The sequence below is a fragment of the Rattus norvegicus genome, chromosome 14 (genome assembly GCF_021556685.1).
Source record: "Rattus norvegicus strain SHRSP/BbbUtx chromosome 14, alternate assembly SHRSP_T2T, whole genome shotgun sequence".
Classification (NCBI taxonomy): Eukaryota; Metazoa; Chordata; class Mammalia; order Rodentia; family Muridae; genus Rattus; species Rattus norvegicus.
Window position 1 is genome coordinate 71585001 of NC_141547.1, and position 13110 is coordinate 71598110.

At 41.1% G+C, this 13110-nt stretch overlaps 1 long non-coding RNA gene across 4 annotated transcripts in view; it reads left to right on the plus strand.

The window, feature by feature from the left end:
* The window catches only part of LOC148001384 (uncharacterized), a 6469-nt gene extending 2009 nt beyond the window's left edge, over nucleotides 1-4460 (plus strand). Inside the window, exons 2-4 of one of the 4 annotated variants that reach the window (XR_015637478.1) lie at nucleotides 2621-2842; nucleotides 3299-3481; nucleotides 3754-4460. This is a non-coding gene — a long non-coding RNA (uncharacterized LOC148001384). Of the gene's footprint in view, nucleotides 1-462; nucleotides 2843-3298; nucleotides 3482-3753 lie in introns of those variants that run through there. The other 3 variants (XR_015637476.1, XR_015637479.1, XR_015637477.1) reach the window with 3 other exon arrangements.
* The last annotated feature ends 8650 nt before the right edge of the window (nucleotides 4461-13110 follow it).

Here is a 13110-nt window from a genome sequence, read left to right on the forward strand (position 1 = left end):
CATAACCTTTCTGTCTCTCCTCAGAAAACAAACAGGAATATAAGGAATAATGATGAGATAAAATGAAATAAATTAAAAACACATTGGAACAGGACAAAACAATCAAGCAAAGAAAAATCCCCAAGTACCGCATATAAACACAGAGACACATACATTTTCACACACAAGAATCCTATTAAAACCCAAAACTGGAGGCTATAATATATATATATATATATATATATATATATATATATATATATATACAAAGAACTTGTAAGGTAGGAAAAAAAATGAAGCCCTGATTTAACATTATAAGACACAGAACCTCCAAAGATACAACTGACTTTGTTTTCTGTCGGCATCTACTTCTGGGTATGGGGCTACCTTTAAGAGTGGTTTGTTTCCCAAGTGATATTCCATTGGAGAAAATTAGTATTTCATTTTCAAGTGCTTATCAATTGGAAATAGCTTCTGGGTTAGAGATGGGGGCAAATGCCTACTTCAATTGTCTCTAGGACTGCATGTCAGTTAAAGTTTTAAATGGGTAAATCCCAGAAAAAATTTCTAGATATGTCTTGAAATGGACTCAGCCACAAGAGAAACATCCAAACGTCCTTGGCTATGGCACAGATTTTGAGACGGTGAAATCTGGAAACAAGTTCGAATAACATTTACTACAAAAGCAGTAAGTTCATCTCATCCAGCCTGCTGGGCCTTGTCTTTGTGAAAAGTAATATAGTCAGCCTTTTGTGCTCCCATGAGGCCAAGTCCAAGGGATAAACTAAAAACACAAATGGAGTGTACAACAGAATGGTCTCATTTGTCTAAAAATCAGTGAATATGTCTTCTTCTGTTTTTAAGGGTAGCGCAGAGGGGTGCTTTCAAGGGGAGCACTTTGAGACTTAGGAACTGGCTGTCCTAGAACTCTCTCAGTAGGCCAGGCTGGCCTTGAACTCAGAGATCCACCTGCCTCTGCCTCCTAAGTGTTAGGATTAAAGGCATGCTCCACCACTCCCCAGTGAATGCATTTTCATAAGAATGTCTATTTCTAGCAGGGAACATAAGAGACTCAAAACAGCCACTGCTGCCAAAGAGATAAACTAAGGGGGTAGCTTATCTTTTTATATTATACACATTGGTATCTTTCAATCTTTTGTTCATGTATTATCCTTCTGTATTAATAAAATATATTCATATCATTCAAATGCCAAGTATTGGCAGGGGGAGACAGACTCTTGGCAAAGAGGTCTTGTCAGGCCTTCCCTTCATACTTGGAAAGGGTGAGTACATTGACATCATCCATAGAAGAGAACTGTCATCCATGTGACTGTCATTGGCAAGCTGATGCTTGCTGATGACTGTTGACAAGTTAGAAATTGACTCTATGATTTTGATGTCCCTGAGGGGCCAGAGCACAAAGAGACTCAAGATAAGAACTGGTGTCTTTGCCTTGGTTCCTTCAGGGCCAGGTTCCGAGCTTGTGCAAGTGTGAATCGTCAACTTTTGAATGGGACAGGAGGATTGTATTGGTAACATTTTTCCCCCATCAAATTCTTGGTAAAAACAGCTTAAGGCTGGAATTACTTATTTGGAAGTCACAGTTTCATGGGGTTCAATATTTGGTTATTTAACCCCGTGTGTTTGGACAGAATATCATGACAACTGGATATTTTAATGGAGGCTGTTCACTCTGTATTAGAGAAAGGAGAGAGGAGAGAAGAGAGAGGAGAGGAGAGAGAGAGAGAGAGAGAGAGAGAGAGAGAGAGAGAGAGAGAGAGAGAGAGAGATCCAGGAAGCTACTTTGCACTGACCTACTTTTTCGGATCTTTTTCTGTCTCCTAAAGCTTCTATAAGCTCTCTTCATCTTGGGACTGAAGGTTTAACATATATACTTGGCGGGACAAATTTCATATTCAAGCCCTAACAAAGCCCTGGGGTGGTGGTTATCAGGCCCGCCCAGTGAATCAGAATCTCTGAGAGCTGTAACTGTTGTCTTACAGAAAAGGACTTCTGAGGCTCATAGCTCTGCTTCCCTCTTCAAATTCCCTGAAACTTAGTTTCACTAATAGAGGACTGGTTTTCCAATGAGCTTGACAGGGTACCATACACAGGATCACATCTGAAGTAGAGTAGTATCTCCATCTTAAGGTGTCAGTGTCTCCCCTGGGATCTGTGCATAGACTGCCATCTTTGCAGATGAAGATTAAAAGCCTGAGTCTGGGACGGCATTCTTGAGGCAAGGCGGTATTTTAATGGTGCCCATGCCAATCACATGAACCTTTACTGAGAGAGAATCTTACTTAGCTATGGTTAAAAGGAAAATAGGCCTGTAGAAGAGGGGCCAGAAAAAGATGCCTCTAAATGATCAAACACAGAAGGAAATGTCGCCGGAGCCTCCAGAAAGGTGTGCAGCCCTGCTGGCACCTAGGTGTTAGCTCAAATAAGAATGGCTGAGACCCTAACTTTCATACATTGGGTGTTGCTGGCCTTCTCGTTTATGTTTTTGTTCCTTATTAATTATTCTATTCACACTCATCAAAGATGTGTAGATTACTTCCTTTTCATAGAAAAGAGAACACAGGACGAGAACTCCTCACAGGACAAGTAAACCCTTCGGTGATGCTTCCTTTGAGTTCAGGCTGGCCTCCAAGGAGGAGATCCATTTCTGACATACAGAAGAGCAGACCAGAAGAGATCTTTGCAGCACTGGGTGGTAAAAGAGTGAGGAAAGGCACGGGAAAGACCTTTTCACCATGGCTTTGGTGACCATGAGATGTAATCCCGGGACTCACTAGCAGGTGTTATGACCAAAGACCATCCATCTGTCTGACCTGGCCAAGTCACTCATTCCTGCATGCAGGTAACTCTGAATTGACCAGTATTGTAGATTCACAGAGGTCTCACAATGGGGAAACAGTTGCTGTTGTTTGCTGTTTTTAGTTGCTTCTAGGCTATTGCCAAGTTGACACCTACCATAGGAACTTAGATGCAGGAAGCATCCATCAGATATGGCTGAAAGACACGTGAGACTGAAAGACTCATGATCCTACACTAGGGAACCAGAAAGAAAACTAACAACAATTGTGTCAGTAGCAGAGTAAGGCAGCATCTTTCTTGAATTATATACCCATATTAATAGCGTGAGTCCTCAGGTCTAGCCAAGATTCTTTGCAGTATACTGAGCCAACAGAACGTCACAGCCTCCATTTTTTTCTTTTCTTTTCTTTTTTTTTTTTTTTTTTTTTTTTTGGCCCATTGCTGAGATAAAATACTGACAAGTCACCTTAAGAGGGAAATGGTTTATTTTTATTTCCAGTTCAAGGTACAGTCCAACCTGATAGAAACATCAGGCGCAGGATCCCGAAAGAACTGATCACACCATATCCATGATGAAACAGATGAATGCTTGCCTGTGAGTGCAAGCATCTGTGGGGGCAGCTGCAGCCACTTCAGAGCACAGCTTCTGCCAAGCAGACAGCAGATTCATAACCATTCCCAGGTGTGTCCCAACCCATGTATCACATCCACAGAATCACAATACTCTGACATAGAACAATGAGTCAGATGTCCCCTTGGAGACCTATTGTTCTATAGAGGATTCTTGGACTATGGAAACTTCCCTGTTTAGGAAATGTAGCAGAAATATCAAGCCATCAAACTTGTATTGAATGTGTCTGAACATGAAAACAGCTGACAGGTTATCAGACCTCTGCCCACCAGGAAATTCTGTATTGACTCATCTGCTCATGTAAATTTCCCCATGTTCCACAGAATAACTTCATGGCTACAGGAAGTCAGAACCTGCAATCCTAACACGTAAGAAGTGGAGACAGGAAGATCAGAAGTACAAAATCATCCTTGCCTGCATAGTGAGTTTGAGAACAGCCTGAACTACACAGGAGTCTGCCCAGACCAGCTGGAACTGCTTTTCAATACTGGAAATGAATTGGTTGAAGAACCTGCTGTTACACTCTTTATAGTCAAACTTATGCTTCAGTCAGATGAGCCAAAGATGACAGTGGCCATTGTATCATCATCATTAACATCCTGTTGCTCAACAAAACCACTTTGGGTCAATCTCTGTTCTTCTTTTCTTAGTTTGGTTTTTGTTTGTGATTTTTTTTTTTTGGAATTTCCTAAATATCCCATTTCTTTTTTTTTCTTTCTCCATTATATTAAATTGGGTATTTATTATTTACATTTCAATGGTTATTAACTTTTCCGGTTTCCAGGCAAACATCCCTCAACCCCTCCCCCTCCCCTTCTCTATGGGTGTTTCCCTCCCTATCCTCCTCCCATTACCGCCCTTCCCACAAATAATTCCGCCATTTGCCTACGAATTTCATAAAGTCATTGTTTTTGATAGCTGAGTAATATTCCATTGTGTAGATGTACCACATTTTCTGTATCCATTCCTCTGTTGAAGGGCATCTGGGTTCTTTCCATCTTCTGGCTATTATAAATAAGGCTACTGTGAACATAGTGGAGCATGTGTCTTTGTTATATGCTGGGGCATCTTTTGGGTATATGCCCAAGAGAGGTATAGCTGGGTCCTCAGGTAGTTCAATGTCCAATTTTCTGAGGAACCTCCACAATGGTTTCCAGAATGGTTGTACCAGTCTGCAATCCCACCAACAATGGAGGAGTGTTCCTCTTTCTCCACATCCTCGCCAGCATCTGCTATCACCTGAGTTTTTGATCTTAGCCATTCTCACTGGTGTGAGGTGAAATCTCAGGGTTGTTTTGATTTGCATTTCCCTTATGACTAAAGATGTTGAACATTTCTTTAGGTGTTTCTCAGCCATTCGGCATTCCTCAGCTGTGAATTCTTTGTTTAGCTCTGAACCCCATTTTTAATAGGGTTATTTGTCTCCCTGCAGTCTAACTTCTTGAGTTCTTTGTATATTTTGGATATAAGCCCTCTATCTGTTGTAGGATTGGGAAAGATCTTTTCCCAATCTGTTGGTTGCCATTTTGTCCTAACCACAGTGTCCTTTACCTTACAGAAGCTTTGCAGTTTTATGAGATCCCATTTGTCAATTCTTGATCTTACAGCATAAGCCATTGGTGTTTTGTTTAGGAAATTTTCTCCAGTGCCCATGTGTTCAAAACTCTTCCCCACTTTTTCTTCTATTAGTTTCAGTGTATCTGATTTGATGTGGAGGTCCTAGATCCACTTGGACTTAAACTTTGTACAGGGTGATAAGAGTGGATCGATCGGCATTCTTCTACATGCTGACCTCCAGTTGAACCAGCACCATTTGCTGAAAATGCTATTTTTTTCCATTGGATGGTTTTGGCTCCTTTGTCAAAAATCAAGTGACCATAGGTGTGTGGGTTCATTTCTGGGTCTTCAATTCTATTCCATTGGTCTACCTGCCTGTCCCTGTACCAATACCATACAGTTTTTATCACTATTGCTCTGTAATACTACTTGAGGGATAGTGATTCCCCCGAAAGTCCTTTTATTGTTGAGGATAGCTTTAGCTATCCTGGGTTTTTTGTTATTCCAGATGAATTTGCAAATTGTTCTGTCTAACTCTTTGAAGAATTGGATTGGTATTTTGATGGGGATTGCATTGAATCTGTATATCACTTTTGGTAAAATGGCCGTTTTTACTATATTAATCCTGCCAATCCATGAGCATGGGAGATCTTTCCATCTTCTGAGATCTTCAATTTCTTTCTTCAGAGGCTTGAAGTTCTTATCATACAGATCTTTCACTTGCTTGATTAAAGTCACACCGAGGTATTTTATATTATTTGGGACTATTATGAAGGGTGTCGTTTTTCTAATTTCTTGGGTTTTTTTTTTTGTTTTTTGTTTTTTTTTTCTTTTTTTTTTCCGGAGCTGGGGACTGAACCCAGGGCCTTGTGCTTGCTAGGCAAGTGCTCTACCACTGAGCTAAATCCCCAACCCCGTTTTTCTAATTTCTTTCTCGGCTTGTTTCTCTTTTGTGTAGCGGAAGGCTACTGATTTGAGTTAATTTTACACCCAGCCACTTTGCTGAAGGTGTTTATCAGGTTTAGTAGTTCTCTGGTGGAACTTTTGGGATCACTTAAATATACTATCATATCATCTGCAAATAGTGATATTTTTATTTCTTACTTTCCAATCTGTATCCCTTTGATCTCCTTTTGTTGTCTAATTGCTCTGGCTAGAACTTCAAGAACTATATTGAATAAGTAGGGAGAGAGTTGGCAGCCTTGTCTAGTCCCTTATTTTAGTGGGATTGCTTCAAATTTCTCTCCATTTAGTTTAATATTAGTTACTGGTTTGCTGTATATGGCTTTTACTATGTTTAGGTATGGGCCTTGAATTCCTATTCTTTCCAGGACTTTTTTTTTTCTTTTCTTTATTAACTTGAGTATTTCTTATTTACATTTCGATTGTTATTCCCCTTCCCAGTTTCCAGGCCAACATCCCCCTAATCCCTCCCCCTACCCTTCTATATGGGCTTCCCCTACCCATCCTCCCTCCATCACCACCCTCCCCCCAACAATCCAGTTCAATGGGTTTTCAGTCTTTTCAGTCTTGGCAGGACCTAGGGCTTCCCCTTCCACTGGTGCTCTTACTAGGCTATTCATTGCTACCTATCAGGTTGGAGCCCAGGGTCAGTCCATGTATAGTCTTTGGGTAGTGGCTTAGTCCCTGGAAGCTCTCTTTCCAGGACTTTTATCATAAAGGGGTGTTGAATTTTTTCAAATGCTTTCTCAGCATCTAATGAAATGATCATGTGGTTTTTATCTTTCAGTCTGTTTATGTAGTGGATTACGAGGATGGTTTTCCATATATTAAACCATCCCTGCATGCCTGGGATGAAGCCTACTTGATCATGGTGGATGATTGTTTTGATGTGCTCTTGAATTCGGTTTGCCAGAATTTTATTGAGTATTTTTGCGTCGATATTCATAAGGGAAATTGGTCTGAAGTTCTCTTTCTTTGTTGTGTCTTTGTGTGGTTTAGGTATAAGAGTAATTGTGGCTTCGTAGAAGGAATTCGGTAGTGCTCCATCTGTTTCAATTTTGTGGAATAGTTTGGATAATATTGGTATGAGGTCTTTTATGAAGGTCTGATAGAATTCTGCACTAAACCCGTCTGGACCTGGGCTGTTTTCAGTTGGGAGACCTTTAGTGACTGCTTCTATTTCTTTAGGAGTTATGGGGTTGTTTAAATGGTTTATCTGTTCTTGATTTAATTTTGGTACCTGGTATCTGTCTAGGAAATTGTCCATTTCCTGCAGATTTTCAAGTTTTGTTGAATATAAGCTTTTGTAGTAGGATCTGATGATTTTTTTTTAATTTCCTCTGATTCTGTTGTTATGTCTCCCTTTTCATTTCTGATTTTGTTAATTTGGACACACCCTCTGTGTCCTCTGGTTAGTCTGGCTAAGGCTTTATATCTCTTGTTGATTTTCTCAAAGAACCAACTTTTGGTTCTGTTGATTTGTATAGTCCTTTTTGTTACTCCTTGGTTGATTTCAGCTCTGAATTTGATTATTTCCTGCGTTCTACTCCTGGGTGTATTTGCTTTTTATTCTAGAGCTTTTAGGTGTGCTGTCAAGCTGCTGATATATGCTCTCTCCTGTTTCTTTCTGCAGGCACTCAGAGCTATGAGTTTTCCTCTTAGCACAGCTTTCATTGTGTCCCATAAGTTTGGGTGTGTTGTACCTTCATTTTCATTAAATTCTAAGAAGTCTTTAATTTCTTTCTTTATTTCTTCCTTGACCAGGTTATTATTCAGTAGAGCTTTCTTCAACTTCTATGTATATGTGGGCGTTCTTCCCTTATTGTTATTGAAGACCAGCTTTAGCCTGTGGTGGTCTTATAGGACGCATGGGATTATTTCTATCTTTCTGTATTTGTTGAGGCCTGTTTTATGACTGATTATATGGTCAATTTTGGAGAAAGTACCATGAGATGGTGAGAAGGTATATCCTTTTGTTTTAGGATAGAATGTTCTATCTGTTAAATCCATTTGGTTCATGACTTCTATTAGTCTATGTCTCTGTTTATTTTCTGTTTCCATGATCTGTCCATTGATGAGAGTGGGGTGTTGAAATCTCCTACTATTACTGCATGAGGTGCAATGTGTGCTTTGAGCTTTAGTAAGGTTTCTTTTATATATGTAGGTGCCCTTGTATTTGGAGCATAGATATTTAGGATTGAGAGATCATCTTGGGGTTGGGGATTAGGTCAGTGTAGAGTGCTTGCCTAGCAAGCAGAAAGCCCTGGGTTCGGTCCTCAGCTCCAGAAAAAAAAAAGAGTTCATCTTGTTGAATTTTTCCTTTGATGAATATGAAGTGTCCTTCCTTATCTTTTTTGATGACTTTTGGTTGAAAATCGATTTTATTCTATATTAGAATGGCTACTCCAGCTTGCTTCTTCAGATCATTTCCTTAGAAAGTTGTTTTCCAGCCTTTTACTCTGAGGTAGTGTCTGTCTTTGTCTCTGAGGTGTGTTTCCTTTAGGCAGCAGAATGCTGGGTCCTCATTGCATATCCAGTGTGTTAATCTGTGTCTTTTTATTGGGGAATTGAGTCCATTGATGTTGAGAGATATTAAGGAATAGTGATTGTTGCTTCCTGTTATATTCGTATTTGGATGTGAGATTATGTTTGTGTGCTTGTCTTCTGTTTTGTTGCAAGATGATTGGTTTCTTGCTTTTTCTAGGGTGTAGCTTGCCTCCTTGTGTTGGGCTTTACCATTTATTATCCTTTGTAGGGCTGGATTTGTAGAAAGATATTGTGTAAATTTGGTTTTGTCATGGAATACCTTGGTTTCTCCATTTATGTTCATTGAGAGTTTTGCTGGATACAGTAACCTGGACTGGCATTTGTGTTCTCTTACAGTCTATATGACATCTGTCCAGGCTTTCATAGTCTCTGGTGAGAAGTCTGATGTAATTCTGATAGGTTTGCCTTTATATGTTACTTGACCTTTTTCCCTTACTCCTTTTAATATTCTTTCTTTGTTTTGTGCATTTTGTGTTTTGACTATTATGTTATGGGAGGAGTTTCTTTTCTGGTCCGATCTATTTGGAGTTCTGAAAGCTTCTTGTATGTTTATGGGCATCTCTTTCTCTAGGTTAGGGAAGTTTTCTTCTATGATTTTGTTGAAGATATTTACTGGTCCTTTGAGCTGGGAGTCTTCACTCGCTTCTATACCTATTATCCTTAGTTTTGATCTTCTCATTGTGTCCTGGATTTCCTGTTTTGGACCAGTAGCTTTTTCTGTTTTACATTATATTTAACAGTTGTGTCGATGATTTCTATGGAATCTTCTGCTCCTGAGATTCTCTTTTCTATCTCTTGTATTCTGTTGGTGATGCTTGTATCTATGGCTCCTTGTCTCTTCCTTTGGTTTTCTATATCCAGGATTGTCTCCCTTTGTGCTTTCTTTATTGCTTCTATTTCCATTTTTAATTCCTTCACCTGTTTGTTTCTTTCAGGGATTTTTGTGATCCCTCTCTATCAGCTTCTACCTGTTTATGTTTTCCTGCATTTCTGTAAGGGAGTTCTTTATGTCTTTCTTGAAGTCCTTGGTCATCATGATGAAACATGATTTTAAATCTAGATCTTGCTTTTCTGGTATGTTTGGATATTCAGTGTTTACTTTGGGGGGAGAATTTGGCTCTGATGATGCCATGTAATCGTGGTTTCTGTTGCTTGGGTCCCTGCACTTGCCTCTCGTCATCACATTGTCTCTGGTGTTACCTTGTTCTGCTATTTCTGACAGTGGCTAGACCGTCCTATAGGCCTGTGGGTCATGAGTGCTGTAGACCTGTTTTCCTTTTTTCTTTCAGCCAGTTATGGGAACAGAGTGTTCTGCTTTCAGGCATGTAGTCTTTCCTGTATACTGGTCTTCAACTGTTCCTGTGGGCATGTGTCCTGAGTCCACCAGGCAGGTCACTTGAAGCAGAAAAATTGGTCTTACCTCTGGTCTCGGGCCTGAAGTCGATCCTCGGGGGCTGCGTTTCAGCTCTCTGTGAGGGCAGCAACCAGAAGGGCCTGCCCCGCCTTTTCTCGGGTCCCTGTGCACAGGGTTCCCAGATGGCGCTAGGCATTTTCCTCTAGAGTCAGAAATGTGGGCAGAGTGTAGTCTCTTCTGGCTTCCCAGGAGTGTCTGCCCCTCTGAAGGTTTAGCTCTCCCTCCCACTGGATTTGGGTGCAGGGAGCTGTTTGACCGGTTCCCTTCAGATCCTGGTGGTGTCTGGACTGCAGGGGACCTGCGGCTCCAGTGCCCCTATTTTCCTGTTCCCAGAGGCCCTATACAGTTTCCTCTTGGGCCAGGGATGTGAGCAAGGGTGGGCAGTACTGGTGGTCTCTCCTGTCCTGCAGTCTCAGGAGTGCCCACCTGTCTGGGTGATGAGCTCTCTCTCCCACCTAAATATCCCATTTCAATGCATAATGCACTGATGTTTTCATTTATCATTTATTCACTGAGCAAACATTAACTGTTCATATGAGATGGCAACTGCACAGGCCCCCTTGAAGCACTGGTGGATGCTAATAAGCAGCTGGACCATGTCAGCACACAATAGACCAAGGAGGAAGCATCAGCAGGCGGAGGAGGGCTGGGCAGAAATAGCAGGTGTTCATTGTCACCCAGGCAAAAACTAGGAGCATGGAGGAGGATGGGAGAAAAGTGTATAGAAGTGTAGAGTGCCATGCTCTCCCTGACAGCAACTGAAAAGTTCTTCAGGAATCTTAACCAAGTGGGTTTCTGAAGCACTGTTGAAGATGGCAACAGTACCAACAGGAAGAGTCATGTCACCCAAAGTCAGAGGAAGGTCACAATGTCTTCTTACTCTCTACCTCAAGGATGAATAGGATGGAAAAGGCAAAACTTTCTGTGCACCAGAGCACACTACTATTTAACCATAATTTTATACCCATTTCACCTCCATTCCTGCATGTCCTCCTCTGTCCCAGGGAGTCAGCATTCTACTTCTACAGGCTTCTCCTCTCTCTCTCTCTCTCTCTCTCTCTCTCTCTCTCTCTCTGTGTGTGTGTGTGTGTGTGTGTGTGCACACAAGCACACGCATGCATATGTGGCTGCACAGAGCCAGAGGGATGTCAGATGTTCTTCTCTATCTCTCTCACCCTGAGACAGGGTCTCTCATTGATCTGAGAGCTAGACTGGTGGCCAGCTGACCCAGTGGTCCTCTTGTCTCTATCTCCCATGGGTGTGTGCAGCCATACTAGGCTTTTATGGGATTCTAAGATCCTACAGAGCCAACTCTCAGCTTTTAAATGCCTTTTAAATAAGAATTTAACAGGGATGTGCAAGTTTGATACATTTTCTTCTCATATGTCTTTTGGAAGGGGAGTTCATCAGTAGTGCAGTGACTTGTTTAAGAATAACAGGCATTTTTCTGGTCATCTATCTTTTCCCTTCCCAAGAAACACTATGCAATGATGCCAAAGCCCTTCGGAGAACCTGAGAAACTTTCCCAAGAGTTTCCAGGATGCCTTTGCTCAACCAGATTGGCCTTTTCCTCAGCCACACTTGGTTGTGGGGCTTGGATATTGCTCAACTGGTGGAAGACTTTAGCATCATTTATATGATGCTGTGTTTGTAGATGTACAGAATGCATGTGTTAAGCCATCATGAAGACTTCCACTAAGATTTAAAATCAACAGGCCAGACAAGACCTAGCTGGTTCAGGATCTCTGCAGACAGCTCCCGAGTCTGTAATCCATTAAAGTTGTTGGGATGGAGATAACAATGGAGTGGATGTTCCATGGTAATGGAGAATATTAGGAACATAGAACATCTGCTGAAGAGCACCATAGGAATTGAATACATATAATACAGTCTGCCTGAGCTGGAACTAATGAGAAGTTAGAGGCCAGAATGCCAAAGCCCATTGGTGCTCATAACATCACACCATACCCCAGGTGATGAGCATGGACCTACTGACCTTGGTGTTTGCATTCTGAGGTTTGTTCTTGACTTAGCCTAATATTTTTTTGGGTGGAGGGGGGCTATTTTTCTCTGTCTCCTTTTTGGGATAGAAATATTTACTTTTTGGCATTGTATATTGGATAAAGATAAGAACTAAAAAAAAATTTAACAGGGACTTACAACTAAGAATCCTTGAATGTTGGAGGAGACTTCAGTGTTGGGCTTGTAAACAATACTGCAAATGGTGAGTATGGAAACTCACAGGTCCAGCCTGGAGGGGTAGGAAATGAGACCCCAAGAGGTACTGTGGCCTTGACACCCACTATAAGACTCTCAGCTGTTAGTTTTGAACTTTGTAAATGGTCAATGGCTGAAGAAATGGGAGTACTTACTAGTCTTGTATGCTTATTAAATATTATATGCAATTTTTATGGAGTAGTCTATAAAATAAGCAAATTAAAAATGATAAAAAATTTAGAATGTGATAAAAATATATGAGATTCTCAAAAAATGAATAAAAACATTATAGAACCCAGGTGTCTAGATCTTTTTTTCTGTCCTTGTAAGGCTATGCTATGCTCTATCATTTCTCTGGATGTCAGTTTCCTTCCCCATAAAACTCAATATTCCAATCACATTTCATTCTTATTGGTCTAAAGAACATGAATGGCATTTGCCCTATTATCCCCAAGGGAGATGGGGAAAAGGGCACTCAATTACCAAATGAGAAGCCTGTGCTGGTCCACAGTAATCTACATTGCTCAGCCTTTCCCTACTACAGGGAGGTAGTCAGGAATACATAACATGAATGACAGCAATGTGTCCTTGGAAACATTGTTGCAAGGTAAGCTGGTTTCTGGCTAAACAAAGAGGTGTTTCAAGAACAAAAAGAAAACACTAACAAAAGAAGCAGACCTGGATGCCGGGAGGGACCCTGATTCCACTCCGTTTCTCCTTTCTTGAAGTTTGGGAAAATGGCTCATCCTTCATCTTCTGCCTCAGTGAGTAAAGTGAGAGCTCAATTCTCTTGGTTAAGAGAGAGGTGTTACAAGACCCTGAGGCTCTCAAAGCACTAGAGGTCAGGTTTCTCCCCACCTTCCACATTGTTCTGCCTGAGAGGGTAGCTCTCTTCAATTCACCCTGTCTTTCCTGGTCTCCACTCTCTAGAATTTCACAGTGTTGTTGACAGCATCAGTTTCCACTCCTTTTGGGGTACTCC